We start from the raw sequence: 9,823 nt of genomic DNA, 5'->3' as shown, positions 1-9,823 counted from the left end.
CTGCTCCAGCACCTGCTACTGATCAAGCCCTTGCCCCAGAGCCCGAGCCAACAACAGAGCCTAAAGTTGAGGGTCATTGTACAGGTATGTGCTGTAATTCATTTGCATTTAGACTATTATAAAAATTTAAAAACACTTTTTCTCCCCAATTTCGTGATATCCAATTACGATCTTGTCTACTCGCTGAAACTCCCCAATAGGCTCGGGAGAGGCGAATGTCGAGTCATGCATCCTCCGAAACATGACCCAGCAAACCGCACTTCATAACACCCGCACACTTAACCCGGAAGCCAGCCGCACCAATGTCCCAGAGGAAACACTGTTCAACTGACGACCGAAGTCAGCCTGCAGGAAGTCAGCCGGCCCACCACAAGGAGTCAGCCTCCGAAGTCAGCCGGCCCACCACAAGGAGTCGCTAGAGCGCAATGAGCCAAGTAAAGTCCCCCCTGCCAAACCCTTCCCTAACCCGGACAACGCTGGGCCAATTGTGCGCCGCCCTATGGGACTCCCGGTCACGACCAGTTGTGACACAGCATGGGAACGAACCCGGGTCTGTAGTGACGCCTCAGGCACTGCGATGTAGTGCCTTAGACCGCTGCGCAACTCGGGAGGCCCAGAGTTTTATTTTTATTTTTAAGCACATCTAAATGCACATCCATATTTTTATTCGTCAAGAGATTGTTACCATGTCTCTATCGGCCAGCAGTGACCGGACACTTACTTGGAACCTTACTTTCTTTTCAATGTTTGGTCTTTGCAGCGATTACCAACTGTACCTATATCTCCAAATGACATTTTATTAAATAATTTGGAATCTCATTGGGAAAGAAATATGCCCTATGGAAACTTAACTGGAATATCTACATGGTGAAATGGGAACCAAAACAAAGGTGAATACTAGATGCGAAGGAAAGTTTCAATTTTTTTTAACAAAATACAGTATCTTCATGAAATTCTTTACCAAAATTAACCCACCACTACATCCCTGCTGCATCCCTTTTTACCACTACATCCCTGCTGCATCCCTTTTTACCACTACATCCCTGCTGCATCCCTTTTTACCACTACATCCCTGCTGCATCCCTTTTTACCACTACATCCCTGCTGCATCCCTTTTTACCACTACATCCCTGCTGCATCCCTTTTTACCACTACATCCCTGCGGCATCCCTTTTTACCACTACATCCCTGCTACATCCCTTTTTACCACTACATCCCTGCTGCATCCCTTTTTACCACTACATCCCTGCGGCATCCCTTTTTACCACTACATCCCTGCGGCATCCCTTTTTACCACTACATCCCTGCGGCATCCCTTTTTACCACTACATCCCTGCTGCATCCCTTTTTACCACTACCTCCCTGCGGCATCCCTTTTTACCACTACATCCCTGCGGCATCCCTTTTTACCACTACATCCCTGCGGCATCCCTTTTTACCACTACATCCCTGCTGCATCCCTTTTTACCACTACATCCCTGCTGCATCCCTTTTTACCACTACATCCCTGCTGCATCCCTTTTTACCACTACATCCCTGCTGCATCCCTTTTTACCACTACATCCCTGCTGCATCCCTTTTTACCACTACATCCCTGCGGCATCCCTTTTTACCACTACATCCCTGCTGCATCAACAACATCTGAGTTAACAGGTTCAAAGTCAGAGAACCAATGATTGGACATAAAAACTGCATTACAACAATGATTTAGCAGTGAATACGTTTATGGCAGTAGGCTGAGTATGACATTGGTCATGTAAAGATCACCTTTGCCCAGTGAGTGCCCTGGGCCAGAACCCAACTAATGCAGATGTCATTAAAGTGCTGAGCAAGTCAAAACCAGAAGGTCAATTCTCAATGGCCTGGGCCCATTTTTAAAAAGCATCACAGAATAGGATTGCTTATCCAAGATCAGTTTTACCTTTTAGATCATAATGAATAAGATTGCATTGACATGGGGATCTGATCCAAGATCAGCACTCCCACTCTGAGAAGATGTGTGAATATGGGCCTGGTATCTAACCAGCAAATACAAATAAGCTATTTGGACACCTACTAATGTAGATACCAATTTAAAGTGCCATGCTTGATGACGACTCTATCCAGACTGGTGTATTAAATTCCTATGCCACCTCAAGCACTTTTGAATGTCACAACATCATGAGGGAATCAGGACACTGAGAAACAAGATTCTCTGGCTTGATGAAACCAAGATTGAACTCTTTGGCCTGAATGCCAAGCGTCACGTCTGGAGGAAACCTGGCACCATCCCTATGGTGAAGCATGGTGGTGGCAGCATCATGCTGTGGGGATATTTGTCAGCGGCAGGGACCAGGAGACTAGTCAGGAATGAGGGAAAGATGAACGGAGTAAAGTACAGAGAAAACCTGCTCCGGAGCACTCAGGACCTCCGACTGGGGTACTTTTTGGAGCTCTCCTAGCTGTGCAGTTGAGGAGCTAGAGCAAGCACATTTGTAGTTGTTTCGTTTAGAACACAACCCTGCCTCTCCGCCATCACACAATTACTTTTGTTGTTTACGCAATCGCAAAAAGCTCCAACATAAATCACAATTTGGGTCAGACGGGCATGATTTGAAAGCTTGTTCTATTGAAAACATGACTAGCTAAATGATAAAATACGATCTTACAGTGTTAGGCTTCACAAGGCAATTCAGAGAAACACATGGTAATTTTGGTGCGCATAGAAAGGAGTCATGAGTACAGTCATGGCCAAAAGTTTTGAGAATGACACAAATATACATTTTCACAAAGTCTGCTGCTTCAGTGTCTTTAGATATTTTTGTCAGATGTTACTATGGAATACTGAAGTATAATTACAAGCATTTCATAAGTGCCAAAGGCTTTTATTGACAATGACATGAAGTTGATGCAAAGAGTCAGTATTTGCAGTGTTGACCTTTCTTTTTCAAGACCTCTGCAATCCGCCCTGGCATGCTGTCAATTAACTTCTGGGCAACATCCTGACTGATGGCAGCCCATTCTTGCATAATCAATGCTTGGAGTTTGTTAGAATTTGTTGGTTTTTGTTTGTCCACCCGCCTCTTGAGGATTGACCACAAGTTTTCAATGGGTTTAAGGTCTGGGGAGTTTCCTGGCAGTGGACCCAAAATATCGATGTTTTGTTCCCCGAGCCACTTAGTTATCACTTTTGCCTTATGGCAAGGTGCTCCATCATGCTGGAAAAGGCATTGTTCGTTACCAAACTGTTCCTGGATGGTTGGGAGAAGTTGCTCTCGGAGGATGTGTTGGTACCATTCTTTATTCATGGCTGTGTTCTTAGACAAAATTGTGAGTGAGCCCACTCCCTTGGCTGAGAAGCAACCCCACACATAAATGGTCTCAGGATGCTTTACTGTTGGCATGACACAGGACTGATGGTAGCGCTCACCTTTTACTCTCTGGACAAGCTTTTTTCCGGATGCCCCAAACAATCGGAAAGGGGATTCATCAGAGAAAATGACTTTACCCCAGTCCTCAGCAGTCCAATCCCTGTACATTTTGCAGAACATCAGTCTGTCCCTGATGTTTTTCCTGGAGAGAAGTGGCTTCTTTGCTGCCCTTGTTGACACCAGAATGGCCTGGTGTGCGTTCAGATGCACTCACACCTGCCTGCAAGCTCTGTACTGGTGGTGCCCCTGAATCAACTTTAGGAGACGGTCCTGGCGCTTGCTGGACTTTCTTGGGCGCCCTGAAGTCTTCTTCACAACAATTGAACCGCTCTCCTTGAAGTTCTTGATAATCCGATAAATGGTTTATTTAGGTGCAATCTTACGGGCAGCAATATCCTTGCCTGTGAAGCCCTTTTTGTGCAAAGCAATGATGACGGCACGTGTTTCCTTGCAGGTAACCATGGTTGACAGAGGAAGAACAATGATTCCAAGCACCACCCTCCTTTTGAAGCTTCCAGTCTGTTATTCGAACTCAATCAGCATGACAGAGTGATCTCCAGCCTTGTCCTCGTCAACACTCACACCTGTGTTAACGAGAGAATCACTGACATGATGTCAGCTGGTACATTTGTGGCAGGACTGTAATGCAGTGGAAATGTTTTTGGGGGATTCAGTTCATTTGCATGGCAAAGAGAGACTTTGCAATTAATTGCAATTCATCTGATCACTCTTCATAACATTCTGGAGTATATGCAATTTGCCATAATACAAACTGAGGCAGCAGACTTTGTGAAAATTAATATTTGTGTCATTCTCAAAACTTCTGGCCACGACTGTACATTCATTTGTGTGTGCTGCGGGGAAACAAACGTAGGCTCATTCTGTTCAGAACAACACAGGGTCTGACACCATGTCATCTTGTAACTGTACATCAAACAGTGATCATAAACTTTGACACAGTACATATATATGACATGAGTTTTATGATTTGGAAATGTTAGAACACATTTGGACTCATTTGGTTTTTGGCTTGCTTGTATGACATCAAAGTGATATTTATTAAAATCCTCAATGTCTCATCTTTCAAAATACATCAAGTAATCTTAATTTACAGTATTTCCCTCACTCAAACAACAAAACATGTGCATAAATTGCCCAATTACCAGGAGGGATGGGGGCAACTTTTTGTCGCGTACGGTGCTGAAGTTCAGAACGGCTGTCAGTCAAAACCCATACAGCGCTGTGAAGCGCAGAGCCAGAGCTCATTTATAGCATGATACTGTACAGCCACTATATTCCTATTTAGGGGCTTATTAGTGCCCAAATCTGCTATTTTCAACCCATATACGAGTCAATTATGTATATAAACCCTGGATTGCTGATGCTATGTATTGAGAGGTATTTAGAGGCTTTGAAGCCACCGGTCGACCATTTTGGCACTCCCCATTAGGAGCAATCCTGAATAGGAATGAATGGAATTCTACATTATTACAATTAAATATGTACTATGCAGTTATCGCTCCGCCACTTCCTGGTTGCTAAAATTCGAATCGTTCGCCTAATTTCAGTTGTGACAAAACAATCAAGTATGGTGAAGAGAATCGCTGTGAAATATATTTTCCATAACCAAAAATATTGTATTTTCAACTGTTTGAAGTTGGTGTACAAAACCGAAAGGTCCAAAAACTAAACTTAAAAACGGGAAGCATGGAAATAGCTCACATAAAACATATTTACCGCTGCTTTGATTTTCTTTCAATGTGAATTACAGATCTATGACACACATTTCTATGTGAATTTGGTCGGGTCACCCAAAAAGTTACATATTGCATCTTCAAATGTTTCAAGTTCAAAATGACATGTATTTTCGGTCGGTCACAACTTGCAGACTTGTTTACATGCTGCTGTGCGTTTTGTTGCCAACCTTACTTTGCTACCTGACAACTTTACGGTTTCTCCTTTTTAATTACCGTTTATATTTTTAGTTTTTCCCTCACTCAACTTTTTTTCATTCAACTTTTTCACTCCGGACGCCTTATCTGGAAATAGTTCGTCAGGACCTCCAACAGCCGAAGCTAAGAAGTAACATTAACACGATGCCTTCTAATTGCAGTCGCTGTACTCATAATATACAGGAGAACGATCGCCTTTTGGCGAGGATAGCTGTGCTGCAAGCCCAGCTTCAGACGCAATCGATGAAACAGCGTCTGTGCCACCAGTAAGTACAGATAGTAGTATAAATCCCCTCGCACGGTCCCCGCAGCCGGACAACTTTCTCATGGCTTCTGGAGGGAAATGCTGTAGGAATGCTCAACCGGTGTCGCTCATTCAGCCGACAGAAACTTAACTGCTTCTCACCATTAAGCAGCGAGTCGGAGTCAGAGGCCGAGCCTTCTCTGGTCTCTACTCCTCCCGTTACGGGGTCTGAGACGCCGAAGCCTCCCACCATTAGCTCTGACAAATTGAAAATCCTAGTCATTGGCGACTCCATTACCCACATTATTAGTCTTAAAACAAATCATCCAGCGATCATACACTTTACCAGGGGGCAGGGCTACCGACGTTAAGGCTAATCTGAAGATGGTGCTGGCTAAAGCTAAAACTGGCCAGTGTAGAGAGTATAGAGATATTGTTATCCACGTCGGCACCAACGCTGTTAGGATGAAACAGTCAGAGATCACCAAGCGCAACATAGCTTCAGCGTGTAAATCAGCTAGAAATATGTGTCGTCATCGAGTAATTGTCTCTGGCCCCCTCCCAGTTAGGGGGAGTGATGAGCTCTACAGCAGAGTCTCACAACTCAATCGCTGGTTGAAAACTGTTTTCTGCCCCTCCCAAAAGATAGAATTTGTAGATAATTGGCCCTCTTTCTGGGACTCACCCACAAACAGGACCAAGCCTGGCCTGTTGAGGAGTGACGGACTCCATCCTAGCTGGAGGGGTGCTCTCATCTTATCTACGAACATAGACAGGGCTCTAACTCCCCTAGCTCCACAATGAAATAGGGTGCAGGCCAGGCAGCAGGTTGTTAGCCAGCCTGCCAGCTTAGTGGAGTCTGCCACTAGCACAGTCAGTCAGTGCAGTCAGCTCAGCTATCCCCATTGAGACCGTGTCTGTGCCTCGACCTAGGTTGGGCAAAACTAAACTTGGCGGTGTTCGCCTTAAAATAGGGCTACTTAAAATCTCAAAATAGGGCTACTTAATGTTAGATCCCTCACTTCAAAGGCAGTTATAGTCAATGAACTAATCACTGATCATAATCTGGATGTGATTGGCCTGACTGAAACATGGCTTAAGCCTGATGAATTTACTGTGTTAAATGAGGCCTCACCTCCTGGTTACACTAGTGACCATATTCCCCGCACATCCCGCAAAGGTGGAGGTGTTGCTAACATTTACGATAGCAAATGTCAATTTACAACAACAAAAAAAACTACGTTTTCGTCGTTGAAACTGCTGCTCCAGTTTCAACTGTTCTGCCTGTGGCTATGGATGTCACGTTCTGACCTTTATTTCCTTTGTTTTTGTCTTTATTTAGGATGGTCAGGGTGTGAGTTGGGGGCAGTCTATGTTTGTTTATCTATGTTTTTCTATTTCTGTGTTTGGCCTGATATGGTTCTCAATCAGAGGCAGGTGTTAGTCATTGTCTCTGATTGGGAACCATATTTAGGTAGCCTGTTTTGTGTTGGGTTTTGTGGGTGGTTGTCTTCAGTCTTCGTGTGTCTGCACCAGACAGAACTGTTTCGGTTTTTCACATTTGTTGTTTTTTGTATTTTGAGTGTTCACTTTTATTAAACAAGATGAACAATTACCACGCTGCACCTTGGTCCTCACCTTCCACCGACGGCAGCCGTTACAATGGAACCCTGACCTGTTCACTGTGATTACTATTATTTGACCATGCTGGTCATTTATGAACATTTGAACATCTTTGCCATGTTCTGTTATTATCTCCACCCGGCACAGCCAGAAGAGGACTGGCCACCCCTCATAGCCTGGTTCCTCTCTAGGTTTCTTCCTAGGTTTTGGCCTTTCTAGGGAGTTTTTCCTAGCCACCGTGCTTCTACACATGCATTGCTTGCTGTTTGGGGTTTTAGGCTGGGTTTCTGTACAGTACTTTGATATATCAGCTGATGTAAGAAGGGCTATATAAATAGATTTGATTTTAAAGTATTTTGGGGTTGTAGTCGGGACAGTAACATCAGTCATCTAAAACAACGATACTGTAAGGAAAATTTATTTATATATTTGTTCATGTTTTATTTCAATATTCTGCTCAAATAATATAATTTCAAAGTATGCATTAAGGTGTCTGTAATAAAATAAATGTGGCTTCACCAAAATAAATTACAATGGTGGGGGAGTGCCAAGATGGAGGCACGATGGCTTCAACGCAGCATCCCCATCAGTCTCTAGTGTATATATAAATCATTGATACTTTATTTTCCCTGATAAGTCATTGAGAACAATTGTCGCTTACAATAATAACCTAATTCCATGGGCCATAATATTCCATTCATCTCTAGTTGAAGTTGAACACCAAGCACATCAATGACATAATGCTCAGATTTTTTATTTTACAGTGCTGCCCTGAAACTGGGCATTGTCAGCGCTGGCAATTTTTTGATCTAGCCCAACACTAACAGTAGGATTCAACCAATCAAGGACTTGGATATGTGTTAATTAGTTGAAACCATAGGTTGAAACAGGTGTGTTGGTGCTGGGCTTGAACACAAAAGGGCACCCCTTGAGGATCACAGAAGAATGCATTGAAAACAATTATATACCTGATGCAGTAACACAGAAAATCTTATGTAGGTGAGAAGATGAAGATTTTTTCAGCTTTTGTCAAACATATCATGTCTGGTGATCAGTCAGGTAAGTTGCACAAGGGCCATTGTCATTTAATTGTATTAAATAAACAAAATAGACATTTCAAAAGTAATCAATTGACACGGTCTTGGTTCTTTTTCAGCGATTTGGGTTGTCCGAGACATCTACTGTGGATCGCCACACAAACAGGAGGTCTACAAGAAGAACAGCCATGAGGGGAACCTGTCTATCCTGACCATTCCCTCTCATTCTATGTCATGTCAAAGACACTATTCCCTCAAAAGTGTTTTAAATATCAATGTAAGTATTTACTGTAAACGTTCCTTGAAATGTGTCATTACACGTTTCAAATCCTACTCTCAACTCAGTGCTGCCGCTGTTCATCACTCCGAATGATGAACGTATCCATCATTAGAGAAAATGTGATCTCCTGAAAGTGTTCTCTTTAGCCGCGGAACAGTAAAATTATTATTTTCTCATGGGGAATGCCAAGACAGCTGCGGAAGGAGAGCTCCAGCACTGAATCTGCATCCACTGGGAATGTGAGGAACTCTCACAGGACATCCAAGCTGAATCCCTTTCCACTGCTTTACGCTGGAATGCGTTGCAAAGTACTACAACAGAGAAAGTGTATAGTCAATCTACTTAACACTATAGCTTCATATATATTTGTTGTTGCATTCTATGTTTCTTGGTGAAAAGGCCTAATATAACTGAATATGTCAGTGACAATTTTAGGTCTGCTTAAAAATATATTGTAGACATTATACAACTGCTTGAAAATCTTGTTTTGTAAGCATTCAAATATATCAAAATCAACTTTTTGTCTTAATCAATGACCAAGATGTGGATGTTTCATGGTTGCGTGGGGGGTTAAAAAAAAAGGCTAAATGGGCCAACTTTGAGGACCTTTATCTCCTGAACGGATGGTCATTCAGGTCCAATATGCAAATTTCTACCATGGGCAAACATGCTTCATCCAGAGCCAGTTTTCCATATGTGCACACTATGTATTTATGAACGGTCCACTCAGTTATAGAATTATCCTAACTTCATGCATAGGCTTTTCAACATAAATTTGAGGTATGTGAAACAGACTGTAAAGCATGAATGCTATGCCACCTATTGGTACACTACAATGTGTGAATCTGAATATTCTCCAAGACAAGGACAATTAATTAAGTACACACACATAAACCACTTTATCACCAAACTTGTTGTGATGGTGTCTATAAACACGGTTTAGTCCGAAATAAGGCAAATGGTGTGAAAGATATTTTTTGGGGGCACAAAAATAAGCTAAAGATTGAAAAGTAATCAGCATGTCTACATTAGTAAAACAATATTTTGGTGAAAAGAAGATTTACAAAACAACTTATTAACTAATAATGAACTGACTATAAACTACAAACAAAAAAATATATAAATCAAACACACCTTCCAAGTACCCTATTGTAAAGTGTTAATAGGAATGGGCAATTGCAGGAAGATATAGCTCGTATTATAGCCATATATTGTTGGCATGGGTGTAGTTCCATTTTGATGTCTTGTTGCAAGGGCCCACTCTACTGTTGTCTTGA

This window comes from Salvelinus fontinalis, chromosome 1 (genome assembly GCF_029448725.1).
Source record: "Salvelinus fontinalis isolate EN_2023a chromosome 1, ASM2944872v1, whole genome shotgun sequence".
Classification (NCBI taxonomy): Eukaryota; Metazoa; Chordata; class Actinopteri; order Salmoniformes; family Salmonidae; genus Salvelinus; species Salvelinus fontinalis.
The sequence above is the reverse complement of the archived record's forward strand: the minus strand, read 5'-3'. Positions refer to the sequence as shown.